A 19,275-nucleotide genomic window follows, 5' to 3' on the forward strand; every position below is an offset into this window, starting at 1 on the left:
TTAATAACTTTATTTAATTTTATCTTCTTTCTTTCTATTTTTTCTCCCTTTTATTCTGAGCCGTGAGGATGAAAGACTCTAAGTGCTCCAGCCAGGCATCAAGGCTGTGCCTCTGAGGTGGGAGAGCCAACTTCAGGACACTGGTCTACAAGAGACCTCCCAGCTCCATGAAATATCAATGAGCGAAAATCTCCCAGAGATCTCCATCTCAACGCTAAGACCCAGCTTCACTCAACGACCAGGAAGCTACAGTGCTGGACACCCTAGGCCAAACAACTAACAAGACAGGAACACAACACCATCCATTAGCAGAGAGGCTGCCTAAAATCATAATAAGGCTCTAGACACCCCAAAACACACCACCAGACGTGCACCTACCCACCAGAAAAACAAGGTCCAGCCTCATCCACCAGAACACAGGGACTAGTCCCCTCCACCAGGAAGCCTACACAACCCACTGAACCAATATAGCCACTGGGGACAGACATCAAAAACAACAGGAACTACGAACCTGCAGCCTGTGAAAAGGAGACACCAAACACAGTAAGTTAAGTAAAATGAGAAGACAGAAAAACACACAGAAGATGAAGGAACAAGGCAAAAACCCACCCGAACAAACAAATGAAGAGGAAATAGGCAGTCTACCTGTAAAAGAATTGAGAATAATGATAGTAAAGATGATCCAAAATCTTGGAAAATACAAGAAACATTTAACAGGACCTAGAAGAACTAAAGAACAAACAAACATGATGAACAACACAATAAATGAAATTAAAAATTCTCTAGAAGGGATCGATAGCAGAATAACTGAGGCAGAGGAACGGATAAGTGACCTGAAAGATAAAATAGTGGAAATAACTATTGCAGAGCAGAATAAAGAAAAAAGAATGAAAAGAATTGAGGACACTCTTAGAGACCTCTGGGACAACATTAAACACACCAGAATTCGAATTATAGGGGTCCCAGAAGAAGAAGAGAAAAAGAAAGGGACTGAGGAAATATTTGAAGAGATTATAGATGAAAACTTCCCTAATATGGGAAAGGAAATAGTCAATCAAGTCCAGAAAGAACAGAGAGTCCCATACAGGATAAACCCAAGGAGAAACATGTCAAGAAACATATTAATCAAACTATCAAAAAAAAAATACAAAGAAAAAATATTAAAAGCAGCAAGGGAGAAACAACAAATAACACACAAGGGAATCCCCATAAGGTAAACAGCTGATCTTTCAGCAGAAACTCTGCAAGCCAGAAGGCAGTGGCAGGACATATTTAAAGTGATGAAGGAGAAAAAACTACAACCAAGATTACTCTACCCAGCAAGGATCTCATTCAGATTTGATGGAGAAATTAAAACATTTACAGACAAGCAAAAGCTAAGAGAATTCAGCACCACCAAACCAGCTTTAAAACAAATGCTAAAGGAACTTCTCTAGGCAGGAAATACAAGAGAAGGAAAAGACCTACAGTAACAAACCTAAAACAATTAAGAAAATGGTAATAGGAACATACATATCGATAATTACCTTAAATGTAAATGGATTAAATGTGTTAACCAAACGACATAGACTGGCTGAATGGATCCAAAACAAGACTCATATATATGCTGTCTACAAGAGACTCACTTCAGACTTAGGGACAGAAACAGACTGAAAGTGAGGGGATGGAAAAAGATATTCCATGCAAATGGAAATCAAAAGAAAGCTGGAGTAGCAATTCTCATATCAGACAAAATAAACTATAAAATAAAGACTATTACAAGAGACAAAGAAGGACACTACATAATGATCAAGGGATTGATCCAAGAAGAAGATATAAAAATTGTAAATATTTATGCACCCAACATAGGAGCACCTCAATACATAATGCAAATCCTAACAGCCATAAAAGGGGAAATCATCAGTAACACAATCAGAGTAGGGGACTAAAAACCCCACTTTCACCAATGGACAGATCATCCAAAATGAAAATAAATAAGGAAACACAAGCTTTAAATGATACATCAAACAAGATGGACTTAATTGATATTTATAGGACATTCCATCCAAAAACAGCAGAATACACTTTCTTCTCAAGTGCTCGTGGAACATTCCCCAGGATAGATCATATCTTGGGTCAAAAATCCAGCCTTGTTAAATTTAAGAGAATTGAAATCATATCAAGTATCTTTTCTGACCACAATGCTATGAGACTAGATATCAATTACAGGAAAAAATCTGTAAAAAATACAAACACATGGAGGCTACACAAATCACTATTTAATAACCAACAGATCTCTGAAGAAATCAAGGAGGAAATTAAAAAATACCTAGAAACAAATGACAATGAAAACATGACGACCCAAAACCTATGGGATGCAGCAAAAGCATTTCTAAGAGGGAAGTTTATAGCAATACAATCCTACCTTAAGAAACAAGAAACATCTCAAATAAACAACCTAACCTTACACCTAAAACAATTAGAGAACGAAGAACAAAAAATCCCAAAGTTAGCAGAAGGAAAGAAATCATAAAGGTCAGATCAGAAACAAATGAAAATGAAATGAAGGAAACGATAGCAAAGATCAATAAAACTAAAAGCTCGTTCTTTAAGAAGATAAAGAAAATTGATAAACCATTAGCCAGACTCATCAAGAGAAAAAGGGAGAAGACTCAAATCAATAGAATTAGAAATGAAAAAGGAGAAGTAACAACTGACACTGCAGAAATACATAGGATCATGAGAGATTACTACAAGCAACTCTATGCCAATAAAATGGACAACCTGGAAGAAATGGACAAATTCTTAGAAATGCACAACCTTCTGAGGCTGAACCAGAAAGAAATAGAAAATATGAACAGACCAGTCACAAGCACTGAAATTGAAACTGTGATTAAAAATCTTCCAACAAAGAAAAGCCCAGGACCAGATGGTTTCACAGGTGAATTCTATCAAACATTTAGAGCAGAGCAAACACCTATCCTTCTCAAACTGTTCCAAAATATAGCAGAGGGAGGATCACTCCCAAACTCATTCTACGAGGCCACCATCATCCTGATACCAAAACCAGACAAAGATATCACAAAAAAAGAATACTACAGGCCAATAACACTGATGAACATAGATGCAAAAATCCTCAACACAATACTAGCAAACAGAATCCAACAGCACATTAAAAGGATAATACACCATGATCAAGTGGGGTTTATCCCAGGAATGCAAGGATTCTTCATATATGCAAATCAATCAATGTGATGCACCATATTAATAAATTGAAGGAGAAAAACCATATGATCATCTCAATAGACACAGAGAAAGCTTTTGACAAAATTCAACACCGATTTATGATAAAAACCCTCCAGAAAGTAGGCATAGAAGGAACTTACCTCAACATAGTAAAGGTCATATATGACAAACCAACAGCCAACATTGACCACAGTGGTGAAAAACTGAAACCATTTCCACTAAGATCAGGAACACGACAATGTTTCCCACTCTCACCACTATTATTCAACATAGTTTTGGAAGTGTTAGCCACAGCAATCAGAGAAGAAAAAGAAATAAAAGGAATCCAAATCAGAAAAGAAGAGGTAAAGCTGTCACTGTTTGCAGATGACATGATACTATACATAGAGAGTCCTAAAGATGCTACCAGAAAACTACTAGAGCTAATCAATGAATTTGGTAAAGTAGCAGGATACAAAATTAATGCACAGAAATATACAGCATTCCTATATACTAATGATGAAAAATCTGAAAGTGAAATTAAGAAAACACTCCCAGGTAGGGGGATCGCTTTAGACCCTGAAGACCTAGGCGTCCCAGTGGTTTTTAGCACGATGAGCTCAATTGGCACCGGGTATGACCTGTCAGCCTCTACATTCTCTCCTGATGGAAGAGTTTTTCTAGTTGAGTATGCTATGAAGGCTGTGGACAATAGTAGCTATTGGAATCAGATATAAAGACGGCATTGTCTTTGGGGTAGAAAAATTAGTCCTTTCTAAACTTTATGAAGAAGGTTCTAACAAATGACTATTTAATCTTGATCGGCATGTTGAAATGGAAGTAGCAGGTTTGTTGGCAGGTGCTCGTTCTTTAGCAGACATTGTGAGAGAAGAGGCTTCCAACTTTAGATCTAGCTTTGGATATAACATTCCACTAAAACATCTTGCAGACAGAGTGGCCATGTATGTACATGCCTATACACTCTACATTGCTGTTAGACCTTTTGGCTGCAGTTTCATGTTAGGGTCTTACAGTGTGAATGATGGTGCACAACTCTACATGATTGACCTATCTGGTGTTTCATATGGTTATTGGGCCTGTGCCATTGGCAAAGCCAGACAAACTGCAAAGACAGAAATCAAAAAGCTTCAGATGAAAGAAATGACCTGCCGTGATGTTGTTAAAAAAGAAGTTGCAAAAATAATTTACATAGTACATGATGAAGTTAAGGATAAAGCTTTTGAACTAGAGCTCAGCTGAGTTGGTGAAATAACTAACGGAAGACATGAAATTGTTCCAAAAGATATAATGGAAAAGACAGAGAAATATGCCAAGGAATGTTTGAAGGAAGAAGACGAATCAGATGATGATGACATGTAACATTTACTTCATTTACTTCTATTTAACTATTTAGCCCTTCGGATTAATACATACCCACTGACCAACTTTCATTAAATCTTTGTCTTGTAAAAAAAAAAAAAAGGAAACACTCCCATTTACCGTTACAATAAAAAGACTAAAATACCTAGGAATAAACCTACCTAAGGAGACAAAAGACCTGTATTCAGAAAATTATAAGACACTGATGAAAGAAATTAAGGATGATACAAATAGATGGAGAGACATACCATGTTCTTGTATTGGAAGAATCAAAATTGTGAAAATGATTCTACTACCCAAAGCAATCTACGGATTCAATGCAATCTCTATCAAACTACCAATGGCATTTTTCACAGAACTAGAACCAAAAATTTCACAATTTGTATGGAAACAAAAAAGACCCCGAATAGCCAAAGCAATCCTGAGAAAGCAAAACAGAGGTGGAGGAATCAGGCTCCCTGACTTCAGACTATACTACAAAGCTACAGTAATCAAGACAATATGGTACTGGCACAAAAACAGAAATATAGATCAATGCAACAGGATAGAAAGCCCAGAAATAAACCCATGCACATATCATCACCTTATCTTTGATAAAGGAGGCAAGAATATACAGTGGAGAAAAGACAGCTTCTTCAATAAGTGGTGGTTGGAAAACTGGACAGGCACATGTAAACGTATGAAATTAGAAAACTCCTTAACACCATACACAAAAATAAATTCAAAATGGATTAAAGACCTAAATGTAAAGCCAGACACTATCAAACTCTTAGAGGAAAACATAGGCAGAACACTCTATGACATAAATCACAGCAAGATCCTTTTTGACCCACCTCCTAGAGAAATGGAAATAAAAACAAAAATAAACAAATGGGACCTAATGAAAATTAAAAGCTTTTGCACAGCAAAGGAAACAATAAACAAGACCAAAAGACAACCCTCAGAATGAGAGAGAATATTTGCAAATGAAGCAACTGACAAAGGATTAATCTCCAAAATTTACAAGCAGCTCATGCAGCTCAATATCAAAAACACAAACAACCCAATCCAAAAATGAGCAGAAGACCTAAATAGACATTTCTCCAAAGAAGATATACAGACAGGGCAATGGGCAGAAGACCTAAATAGACATTTCTCCAAAGAAGATATACAGATGGCCAACAAACACATGAAAAAATGCTCAACATCATTAAGCATTAGAGAAATGCAAATCAAAACTACAATGAGATATCATCTCACACCAGTCAGAATGGCCATCATCAAAAAATCTAGAAACAATAAATGCTGGAGAGGGTGTGGAGAAAAGGGAACACTCTTGCACTGTTGGTGGGAACATAAATTGATACAGCCACTATGGAGAACAGTATGGAGGTTCCTTAAAAAACTAGAAATAGAACTACCATATGACCCAGCAATCTCACTACTGGGCATATATCCTGAGAAAACCATATTTCAGAAAGAGTCATGTACCAAAATATTCATTGCTTCTCTATTTACAGTAGCCAGGACATGGAAACAACCTAAGTATTCATCAACAGATGAATGAATAAAGAAGATGTGGCACATATATACAATGGAATATTACTCAGCCTTAAAAAGAAACGAAATTGAGTTATTTGTAGTGAGGTGGATGGACCTAGAGTCTGTCATACAGAGTGAAGTAGGTCAGAAAGAGAAAAACAAATACCATATGCTAACACATATATATGGAATCTAAGAAAAAAAAATGGTCATGAACAACCTAAGGGCAAGACGGGAATAAAGACACAGACCTACTAGAGAATGGACTTGAGGATATGGGGAGGGGGAAGGGTATGCTGGGACAAAGTGAGAGAGTGGCATGGACATATATACACTACCAAACGTAAAACAGATAGCTAGTGGGAAGCAGTCGCATAGCACAGGGAGATCAGCTCAGTGCTTTGTGACCACCTAGAGGGTGGGATAGGGAGGGTGGGGAGGAGGGAGACGCAAGAGCGAAGAGATATGGGAACATATGTATATGTATAACTGATTCACTTTTTTATAAAGCAGAAACTAACACACAAATATTGTAAAACAATTATACTCCAATAAAGATGTTAAAAAAAAATACCCTAGGATTTTTGCCAAAGTAGAGTTAAGTAATCACTGTTTTTTTTTCTTGGTCAGACTAAGGACTCTGGACAAAATACACAAAACTTACAAAGGACGGAGGAGAAAAGAAAATTCTGTGTCAAATATTTATGGTCAACTGTTTTCAGGATCATGAATATATGAGTTCTTATGAAAAATACATGTCATTTTTTAGTTAATTCCTAATTTCTGAACTGGCAACTTATACATGTGTTTATATTTTTCCTGTTCACCTTTTGGACATTATGATGATTATTAATTTTTCTTTCAGAATATTGATAATGGAAAGGAAAGCAATAAAATGGAAATTAAAAAAATAAAATAAAATAAATAAAAGAGGATATTGTCTTTCCAGACTAAGTCTCAGCTGGTTAAAGGTTTTCAATTAGGGACACAAAAGTAGAATATTGAGACCAACTGGCTCCAGGTGGAAAGACGAACTTGAGAGAGAAGTCTCTTATTCCCCAAGGAAATCATTTGGGCAAAATATGGCTTCCAGTGGGCCAAATTATTCCCCATCCTTAGGACAAGGCTTGGTTGCTTAATGAAGGTGATAAAACTTTCTTTTCAGTCTATTTTGGGAATATCAACATTGGGACACCATCCCAAAATTTCCTGGTCCTCTTTGACATGGGCTCCTCCAACCTATGGGTGCCTCTACCTACTGCCAGACCCAGGCTTACTGTGAGTATACCACTATCACTACCACCTCCTGGATGGGAGCAGAAGGAGGGGCACCATCTGAATTAAGCACAGGCTGATAACGCCAAGTCCAGAGTTCTTGGTGCATAAAAATTATCTCATGCTCCTTAAGTTAAAACATCTGGAAGTCTTGCCATTGGTCTACATTTGAGAAGTCCTGGGGATTGGTTCAAGATGGCAGAGTAGAAGGACGGGCACTCAGTCCCTTTGGAGAGCACTGGAATCACAGCTAACTGCTGAACAATCATCAACACGAAGACACTGGAACTCACCAAAAAAGATGTCTTACATCCAAAGACAAAGGAGAAGCCACAATGAGACAGTAGGAGGAGAACAATCACAATAAAATCAAATCCCATAACTGCTGGGTGGGTGACTCACAAACTGCAGAACACTTATACCACAGAAGCCCACCCACTGGAGTGAAGGTTCTGAGCCCCACATCAGGCTTCCCAACCTGGGGTCCAGCAGCGTGAGGAGGAATTCCTAGAGAATGAGACTTTGAAGGCTAGTGAGGTTTGATTGCAGCACTTCAACAGGACTGGGGGAAACAGAGACTCCACTCTTGGAGGTCACACAAAAATAGTGTGCACATCAGGACCCAGGGGAAGGAGCAGTGACCCCATAAGAGACTGAACCCGACCTACCTGTTAGTATTGGAGAATCTCCTGCAGAGACAGGGAGAGGCTGTGGCTCACCATGAGGACAAGGACACTGGCAGCAGTAGTTCTGGGAAGTATTCCTTGGCATGAGTGCTCCCAGAGTGCACCATTAGCCCCACCAATGAGCCGGATAGGCTCCAGTGTTGAGTCACCTCAGGCCAAACAACCAACAGGGAGGGAACCCAGCCCCACCCATCATCAGACAAGCAGATTAAAGTTTTACTGAGCTCTGCCCACCAGAACAACAGTCAGCTCTACCCACCAACAGTCCCTCCCATCAGGAAACTTGCACAAGCATTTTAGATAGCCTCATCCACCAGAGGGCAGACAGCAGAAGCAAGAAGAACTACAATCCAGCAGCCTGTGGAACAAAAACCACAATCACAGAAAGATAAACAAGAAAAGGCAGAGGGCTATGTACCAGATGAAGGAATAAGATAAAACCCCGGAAAAACAACTAAATGAAGTGGAGATATGCAACCTTCCAGAAGAAGAATTCAGAATAATGATAGTGAAGATGATCCAGGACCTGGGAAAAAGAATGGAGGCAAAGATCGAGAAGATGCAAAATATGTTTAACAAAGACCTAGAAGAATTAAAGAACAAATGCTTAGAAGAATTAAAGAATAAACAAACAGAGATGAACAATACAATAACTGAAATGAAAAATACACTAGAAAGAATCAATAGCAGAATAACTGAGGCAGAAAAACGGATAAGTGACCTGGAAGACACAATGGTGGAATTCACTGCCAAGGAGCAGAATAAAGAAAAAATGAAAAGAAATGAGAACAGTCTCAGAGACTTCTGCAACAACATTAAATTCACCAACATTAGAATTATAGGGGTCCCAGAAGAAGAAGAAGAGAGACAAAGGACGTGAGAAATTATTTGAAGACATTATAGTAGAAAACTTCCCTAACATGGGAAAGGAAATAGCCAACCAAGTCCAGGAAGTGCAGAGAGTCCCAGGAAGGATAAACCCATGGAGAAACATGCCGAGACACATAGTAATCAAATTGACAAAAATTAAAGACAAAGAAAAATTATTGAAAGCAGCAAGGGAAAAACGACAAATAACATACAAGGGAACTCCCATAAGGTTAACAGCTGATTTCTCAGCAGAAACTCTACAAGCCAGAAGGGAGTGGCATGATATACTTAAAGTGATGAAAGGGAAGAACCTACAACCAAGATTACTCTACCTGGAAAGGATCTCATTCAGATTCGATGGAGAAATCAAAAGCTTTACAGACAAGCAAAAGCTAAGAGAATTCAGCACCACCAAACCAGCTCTACAACAAATGCTAAAGGAACTTCTCTAAGTGGGAAACACACGAGAAGAAAAGGACCTACAAAAACAAACACATAACAATTAAGAAAATGGTCATAGGAACATACATATCGATAATTACCTTAAACGTGAATGGATTAAATGCTCCAACCAAAAGATACAGGCTCGCTGAATGGATATAAAAACAAGACCCATATATATGCTGTCTAGAAGAGACCCACTTCAGACCTAGGGACACATACAAACTGAAAGCGAGGAGATGGGAAAAGGTGTTCCATGGAAATGGAAATCAAAAGCTGGAGTAGCAATACACATATCAAATAAAATAGACTTTAAAATAAAGACTATTACAAGAGACAAAGAAGGACACTACATAATGATCAAGGGATCAATCCTAGAAGAAGATACAACAATTGTGAATATTTATGCACCCAACATAGGAGCACCTCAATACATAAGGCAACTGCTAACACCTATAAAAGAGGAAATCGACAGTAACACAATAATAGTGGGAGACTTTAACACCTCATTTACACCAATGGACACATCATCCAAAAAGAAAATGAATAAGGAAACACAAGCTTTAAATGACACCTTAAACAAGATGGACTTAATTAATATTTAAAGGACATTCCCTCCAAAAACAGCAGATTACACTTTCTTCTCACGTGAACACGGAACATTCTCCAGGATAGATCACATCTTGGGTCACAAATCAAGCCTCAGTAAACTTAAGAAAATTGAAATCATATCAAGCGTCTTTTCTGACCACAACGCTATGAGATTAGAAATCAATTAAAGGGAAAAAGACGTAAAAAACACAAACACATGGAGGCTACGTTAGTAAATAACCAAGAGATCACTGAAGAAATCAAAGAGGAAATAAAAAAAAATACCTAGAGACAAATTACAACGAAAACACAATGTCCCAAAACCTATGGGTTGCAGCAAAAGCAGTTTTAAGAGGGAATTTTATAGCAATACAAGCCTACCTGAAGAAACGAGAAAAATCTCAAATAAACAAGCTAACCTTACACCTAAAGGAACTAGAGAAAGAAGAACAAGCAAAACCCGAAGTTAATAGAAGGAAAGAAATCATAAACATCAGAGCAAAAATAAATGAAATAGAAACAAAGAAAACAATAGCAAAGATCAATAAAACGAAGAGCTGGTTGTTGGAGAAGATAAACAAAATTGATAAACAGCTAGCCAGAGTCATCAAGAAAAAGAGGGAGAGGACTCAAATCAATAAAATTAAAAATGAAAAAGGAGAAGTTACAGCAGACACTGCAGAAATACAAAGCATCCTAAGAGACTACTACAAGCAACTCTATGCCAATAAAATGGACAATCTGGAGGAAATGGACAAATTCTTAGAAAGGTATAACCTTCCAAGACTGAACCAGGAAGAAACAGAAAATATGAACAGACCAATGACAAGTAATGAAATTGAAACTGTGATTAAAAATCTTCCAACAAACAAAAGTCCAGGACCAGATGGCTTCACAGGTGAATTCTATCGAACACTTAGAGAAGAGCTAACACCCATCCTTCTCAAATTCTTCCAAAAAATTGCAGAAGAAGGAACACTCCCAAACTCATTCCATGAGGCCACCATCACCCTGATACCAAAACCAGACAGAGATACTACAAAAAAAGAAAATTACAGACGAATATCACAGATGAACATAGATGAAAAATCCTCAACAAAATACTAGCAAACAGAATCCAAGAACACATTAAAAGGATCATACAACATGATCAAGTGGGGTTTATCCCAGGAATGCAAGGATTCTTCAATATATGCAAATCAATCAATGTGATACACCATATTAACAAATTAAAGAATAAAAACCATATGATCATCTCAATAGATGCAGAAAAACTTTTGACAAAATTCAACACCCATTTATGATAAAAACTCTCCAGAAAGTGGGCATAGAGGGAACCTGCCTCAACATAATAAAGGCCATATACATCAAACCCACGGCCAACATCATTCTTAATGGTGAAAAACTGAAAGCCTTTCCTCTAAGATCAGGAACAAGACAAGGATGTCCACTCTCACCACTCTTATTCAACATAGGTTTGGAAGTCCTAGCCATGGCAATCAGAGAAGAAAAAGAAAAAAAAAGGAATACAAATTGGAAAAGAAGAATTAACACTGTCACTGTTTGCAGATGACATGATACTACACATAGAGAATCCTAAAGAGGCCACTAGAAAACTAGTAGAGTTAATCAATGAATTTGGTAAAGTTACAGGATACAAAATTAATGCACAGAAATCTCTTGCATTCCTATACCCTAATGATGAAAGAGAATTTAAGGAAACACTTCCATTACCATTGCAACTAAAAGAATAAAATACCTAGGAATAAACCTACCTAGGGAGACAAAAGAACTGTATGCAGGAAACTCTAAGACACTGATGATAAAAATCAAAGATATTACAAACCAGATGGAGAGATATACCATGTTCTTGGATTTGAAGGATCAATATCGTGAAAATGACTATACTACCCAAAGCAATCTACAGATTCAATGCAATCCTTATCAAATTACCAATGGCATTTTTTACAGAACTAGAACAAAAAATCTTAAAATTTGTATGGAGACACAAAAGACCCCGAATAGCCAAAGCAGTCTTGAGGGAAAAAAACGGAGCTGGAGGAATCAGACTCCCTGACTTCACACTATACTACAAAGCTACAGTAATCAAGACAATATGGTACTGGCACAAGAACAGAAATATAGATCAATGGAACAGGATAGAAAGCCCAGAGATAAACCCATGCACCTATGGTCAACTAATCTATGACAAAGGAGGCAAAGATATACAATGGAGAAAAGACAGTCTCTTCAATAAGTGGTGCTGGGAAAACTGGACAGCTACATGTAAAAGAATGAAATTAGAATACTCCCTAACACCATACACAAAAATAAACTCAAAATGGATTAGAGACCTAAATGTAAGACTGGACACTATAAAACTCTTAGAGGAAAACATAGGAAGAACACTCTTTGACATAAATCACAGCAAGATCTTTTTTGATCCACCTCCTAGAGTAACAGAAATAAAAACAAAAATAAAAAACTGGGACCTAATGAAACTTAAAGGCTTTTGCACAGCAAAGGAAACCATAAACAAGACGAAAAGACCACCCTCAGAATGGGAGAAAATATTTGCAAAGGAATCAACAGACAAAGGACTAATCTCCAAAATATATAAACAGCTCATGCAGCTCAACATTAAAAAAACAATCCAAAAATGGGCAGAAGACCTAAATAGACATTTATCCAAAGAAGACATACAGATGGCCGAGAAGCACATGAAAAACTACTCAACATCACTAATTATTAGAGAAATGCAAATCAAAACTACAATGAGGTATCACCTCATACCAGTTAGAAAAAGCAGCATCAGAAAATGTACAAACAAGAAATTCTGGAGAGGGTGTGGAGAAAAGGGAACCCTCTTGCACTGTTGGTGGGAATGTAAATTGATACAGCCACTATGGAGAACAGTATGGAGGTTCCTTAAAAAATTAAAAATAGAATTACCATATGACCCAGCAATCCCACTACTGGGCATATACCCATAGAAAACCATAATTCAAAGAGACACATGCACCCCAATGTTCTTTGCAGCACTACTTACAATAGCCAGGTTATGGAAGCAACCTAAATGCCCATCAACAGACAAATGGGTAAAGAAGATGTGGTACATATATACAATGGAATATTACTCAGCCATAAGAAGGAACGAAAGTGGGTCATTTGTAGAGACATGGATGAATCTAGAGACTGTCATACAGAGTGAATATGTCGGAAAGAGAAAAACAAATATCATATATTAACGTATCTATGTTGAACCTAGAAAAATGGTACAGATGAACTGGTTTGCAAGGCACAAATAGAGACACAGATGTAGAGAATAAACGTATGGACACCAAGGGGGGAAAGTGGTGGGCGGGGGTGGTGGTGGTGTGATGAATTGTGAGATTGGGATTGACATATATACACTAATATGTATAAAATGGATAACTAATAAGTGCCTGCTGCATAATAAATAAATTAAATAAAATTCAAAAATCCCAAAAAAAATAAAATAAAAATAAAGGAGGTACCAGGAAACTCAGAAATCAAAATTTAAAAAAAAAAGAATCTCCCAAATAAGTTCTTGGCCAGACAATGGGACCCAAGCCAGGAGCACAGATCAGATCCAGTATGTTGACTTCCTCAATTAAATCTATGTTTCAGTAACCTATAGATAGTCACCTTTAAGTTAAGGGGTGGGGAAAGATAGGTAGAGTACACAGCCAAGAAATCAAAAGACCACAATTTCCAGGATTAAAACTGTATCCAGAGGAAATCATTGACTGTGGTTACTCACAGTTGGAACTAACTATAGTTGACCTTGAACAATGTAGGTTTGAACTGCACATGTCCACGTATATGTGGATTTTTTTCAATAAATGTATTGGAAATTTTTTGGAGATTTGTGACAATTTGAAAAAACTCACAGACGAATCACCTAGCCTAAAAATATTGAAAAAACTAAAAAAAAACTAGGTCTGTCATGAATGTTTAAAATATATGTATCATTTACTAAAATAATACACACATAAATCTATCATTGAAAGTTAAAATTTATCAAAACTTATGCACACACAGACTGTATATGGTGCCATTCGCAGTCAAGAGAAATGTAAACAAATGTAAAGATGCAGTATTAAATCATAACTGCATAAAATTAACTGCAGTACATACTGTACTACTGTAATAATCTCGTAGCCACCTCCAGTTGCTATTGTGGTGAGCTCAAGTGCTGTGAGTACCTGCTTACAATACTGTGTAATGCTAATCATCTCCACATTAGAAGTTGTCTCTGTGGTAAATTTTGTATTGAGTAAAAAGTGATCTTTTGCAGTTCTCCTGTATTTTTCATTGTGTTTATTGCAATACTGTAAACTTTGAATAATACCATGGGACTCATACGAAGTGCTGCTAGTGATGCTGGAAATTCTTCCAAGAAGCAGAGAAAAGTCATGACATTACAAGAAAAGCTTGAATTGCTTGATGTGTTCTGAAGATTGAGGTCTGCAGCTGCATTTGCCCTCCATTTCAAGATAAATGATCCAGCGTAAGGACCATTAAAAAAGAGAGAGAGAGAGAGAGAGAGAGAAAGAAAAGGAAAGAAAAGAAAAGAAAAAAGAAAAGAAAAGAAAGGAAATTTGTGAAACCATCTCTGCAGCTAGGCCAGCAGGCACAAAAACCTGCACACTTTTTGTGAAATAACCTTTTTATCTCATATTGAAAATGCAACTTTTATGTGGGTGCAGGACTGATATAAGAAAGGCATACCTCTAGATAAACAAAAAGGACCCACTGCATAGTACAGGGAACTATATTCAATATCTTATAATACCCTGTATTCGAAAAGAATCTGAAAAAGAAAAAAAAATATATATATATATATATGAATCACTTTGCTGTACACTTGAAACTAACACAACATTGTCAATTAACTATATTCAATAAAAAAGAAAGGCATACCTCTAAACTATAACATAATTCCAGAAAATATGAAGTTATTACATGACAACTTAAAACAAAAGGAAGGTGAAGGATTTAAACCTGGAGAATTTAATGCCAATAAAGGATTATAATTTTAGAAAGAGGCTTGGCTTACTTGAGTAATGTCAAGATAACAGGAGAAGCAGCTTTTGCCAACCAAGAGGCAACAGACTCATTCCAAGATGCCATTAAGAAAATAATTGAGGAGAAAGAATATCAGCCTGAACAGGTTTTTAATGCAGACAAAAGTGCCCTATTCTGGAAAAAAAAATAATTCCACAAAGGACATTTATTAGTAAGGAGGAGAGCAAGCATTGGAATTTAAAGCAGGAAGGGATAGGTTAACTCTACTGTTTTGTGCAAATGCAGTTGGATTTATGATCAGGACTGCTCTTATCTACAAATCTGCTAACTCTTGAATCTTGAAGGGAAAAGATAAACACCAACTGCCAGTCTTTGTACAACAAGAAGGCCTGGACATTGAGAACACTTTTTCTGGATTGGTTCCATCAGTGCTTTGTCCCTGAGGTCAGGAAGTACTTTGCCAATAGGGGACTGCCTTTTAAGGTTTTTTTTGATATTGAACTATTACCCTGGCCACCCAGATGCCCACAAGTTCAACACTGAAGACATTGAAGTGATCTAGTTGCCTCCAAACACAGTGTCTGTCATTCAACCGCTAGATCATGGGGTCATAAGGACCTTTAAGGCTCATTACACACAGTACTCTATGGAAACTCTATCAATGCTGTGGAAGAGAACCCCCAATAGAGAGAACATCATGAAAGTCTGGAAGGATTAAACCATTGAAGATGTCATCAGTGTTGTTGCAGAGAAAGCCATGAAAGCCATCAAGTTCGAAAAAATAAATTCCTGCTGGAGAAAACTGTGTCCAGATGTTGTGCATGACTTAACAGGATTTACAACAGAGCCAGTCAAGGAAATCATGAAAGATATTATGGATATGGCAAAAAAGAGGGGGGATGAACGGTTTCAAGATATGGATCTTGGAGAAATTCAAGAGCTAATAGAATTTTTTCTTTCTTTACCATCTTTATTGGAGTACAATTGCTTTACAATGGTGTGTTAGTTTCTGCTTTATAACAAAGTGAATCAGTTATACATATACATATGTTCCCATGTCTCTTCCCTCTTGCGTCTCCCTCCCTCCCACCCTCCCTATCCCACCCCTCTAGGTGGTCACAGACCACCGAGCTGATCTCCCTGTTCTATGCGGCTGCTTCCCACTAGCTATCTATTTTACATTTGGTAGTGTATATATGTCCATGCCACTCTCTCACTTTGTCACAGCTTACCCTTCCCCTTCCCCATATCCTCAAGTCCATTCTCTAGTAGGTCTGTGTCTTTATTCCCATCTTACCCCTAGGTTCTTCATGCCCTTTTTTTTTTTTTTTTAGATTCCATATATATGTGTTAGCATACGGTATTTGTTTTTCTCTTTCTGACTTACTTCACTCTGTAGGACAGACTCTAGGTCCATCCACCTCACTACAAATAACTCAATTTCGTTTCTTTTTATGGCTGAGTAATATTCCATTGTATATATGTGCCACATCTTCTTTATCCATTCATCTGTTGATGGACACTTAGGTTGTTTCCATGTCCTGGCTATTGTAAATAGAGCTGCAATGAAGCTAATAGAATTAACAGAAGATGACTTGATGGAGATGAGTGCTTCCGAACCAGTGCCAGACAATGAGGAGGAACATGCAGAAGAAGCAGTACCAGTAAACAAATTGACATTAGACAGTTTGGCAGAACTATTCCGTTTACTCAAGACTGCTTTTGATTTCTTTTACAACATGGGCACTTCTATTATATGGGCACTGAAATTAAAGCAAATGGTGGAAGGAGGATTGGTAACATATAGAAACATTTTTAGAGAAATGAAAAAGCAAAAAGTCAGACAGAAATTACTATGTATTTCTGTAAAGTTATATTGAGTATGTCTGTCTCTCCTACCTCCCCTTCTACCTCCACCACCTCTTCCACCTCTGCCACCCCTAAGACAGCAAGACCAACCCCTCCTCTTCCTCCTCCTCCTCAGCTTACTTAACATGAAGATGATGAAGATGAAGACCTTTTTGACAATCCACTTTCACTTAATGAACAGTAAATAATCATCATGCTATACAGTTAATAAGCTTGCCTATGGTGTATGCATGTGTGTCTTCATGTGAAAAAATCTAATAACTGTATGGCAAGAACTGTATGAGATGTTTTTTTGTCTTCATCATCATCATCGTCATTGCCTAAATATTCATCATGTAGAACATCGTGTTCAAGACTTGTATTGAAGTGGATAGCCCTATCCTTACATAGGCATAAGGTGAGTGATATTTAATATAAATTAATAATGTGTTAGCTTTCTTACTGTTTCATAACTTTGCATTCAAGGAATTACATTACCATACAGTATACCCCTCTCTCTCGCTCTCTCTCACAATAGGAGAGACTGTGTATCAACCTATCATCACAATTCAGTGGCTTTTAAAAAAAATGTAACCATGTTTCCAATACTGTATTATGAATATGACTATAATACTGTATGCCATAAAAATTTTACGATTTATGATTCATTTTTTAGTGGATAGGTTAGGTTGCCATGAAGTGGTCACATCAGTAGCACTAGGCTAACATACAGCAAACAAATTGCTGTTTCTTTATCAGTGCATAAATTGTTATACCTGTAAATAAATATGAATTTTTTCACATTATCTTTTCATTTTTGATGTCCAGTGTTAGTAACACATGTAACATCTACAGTATATTGTGTCATGTAAGACAATATTAATGTAGAAACTGACAGACAATTCAACTTGTAAACAGACAATGTAAACTTATAATATTGATAAATGCAGTACAGTACTGAAAATGTACTTTTCTTCCTTATGATTTTCTTAATAACATTTTCTTTTCTCCAGCTTACTTTATTGTAAGAATACAATATATAATACATACACAAAATATGTGTTAATCAATGTTTATGTTATCAGTAAGGCTCCTGGTCAACAGTAAGCTATTAGTAGTTAAGTTTGGGGGGAATCAAAACTTATATGTGGATTTTCAACTGCACAGGGGTCAGCGCTCCTAACCTCCATGTTTTTCAAGGGTCAAGTATAGATGTAAATTGACTAAAAGCCTGCCATGCCTTGGGAAATTTGTATTTCCAAAGCACTCTAGCTTAGCCTGAAAAGTCTGTGATTGTTTAAATCCTAAAACAACTCCCTGCCACCCCTAAAACTGCACCATCAAGAAGCAAGCTACATGGTGATGGATAAAAACTAAAATTTTGGTGGTAAGCACACTGTAGTGTATACAGAAGTAGAAATATAATGTTGTACACATTAAAAAAAAAAAAAAACAAGCTACAAAAACTGCACAGCCCATTGGAAGTGTAGACTCTCCAATGCCTACTTCAGATGTGGTCATGGAGAAAATGGGCAAGAGAAGGTTCCAAGAAAGCAGTCAGGAATATGGGATGCACATCATGTGCCAGGCACTCTTCTAAGTGTTTTAAGTGTATTAATTAACACATTTAGTTCTCAAATTTACCAACAAGGAAACTGAAACATGAAGAAAGTAAGTAACGTATCCAAGGTCACATAAAAGCCAAGATCAGAAGAAACACAGTCTGTTTCTGGATACACACATTAACCACATGCTCTACTTCCTCTCTGAAATGGACAAGAGATTCTTCTCAGAGAGAACTAGGGACTGACAGGTGGACTAACTACGGAACTCATGCCCTGCCAAGGAGGGAGTCTTTGTAATTCATAGCTAACAGGATATGATCTTTGCAATGTTCCATTCTTTTATTTTTCCAAAGGGAATTTTTATTGGGAGAGATGAAAACAATTTGCTTTATAGTTTGTAAGTTATCGGGCCATGGGAGGGGTCATATCTGGACCTAATCACAAAGACTGTGTACCACCCAAAAACCCTGGCCTTTGAGCTGGTTGCAGTAACTGAAGAAACTTTGAAGTCATCGTCCAGGAAGATAATATGTGGTTTCTAAACATGAACAAAGGGTTTGCACAGATATTTGAATGGCCAAAGGGCAGATGTATGGCAAAGTCTGCTATTTGCCCCCAATATCTGTCCTTATTTATATTTCATAGTGTAAAAATCCTAATATTTACCTGGGTCCATGGCCCCCCAGAATAAAACCAACACTTCTCAGGTTTCATTGCAGAATGAGTTCACTTTCGGAATAAATTCACAAGAGAAGGTGTGACCTCAATATTGAACTCCTCTCTTCCCCTCCTCTTGTGACCAATATAAGGTAGAACCTTTTTTTTTAAAATTTATTTATTTT

At 37.1% G+C, this 19,275-nt stretch overlaps 1 pseudogene; it reads left to right on the forward strand.

Annotated features, from left to right (window-relative positions):
* Positions 1-3,792: 3,792 nt before the first annotated feature.
* Positions 3,793-4,673, forward strand: LOC118905051 (annotated as a pseudogene).
* Positions 4,674-19,275: the final 14,602 nt, after the last annotated feature.

This window comes from Balaenoptera musculus, chromosome 1, assembly GCF_009873245.2.
Source record: "Balaenoptera musculus isolate JJ_BM4_2016_0621 chromosome 1, mBalMus1.pri.v3, whole genome shotgun sequence".
Taxonomy (NCBI): Eukaryota; Metazoa; Chordata; class Mammalia; order Artiodactyla; family Balaenopteridae; genus Balaenoptera; species Balaenoptera musculus.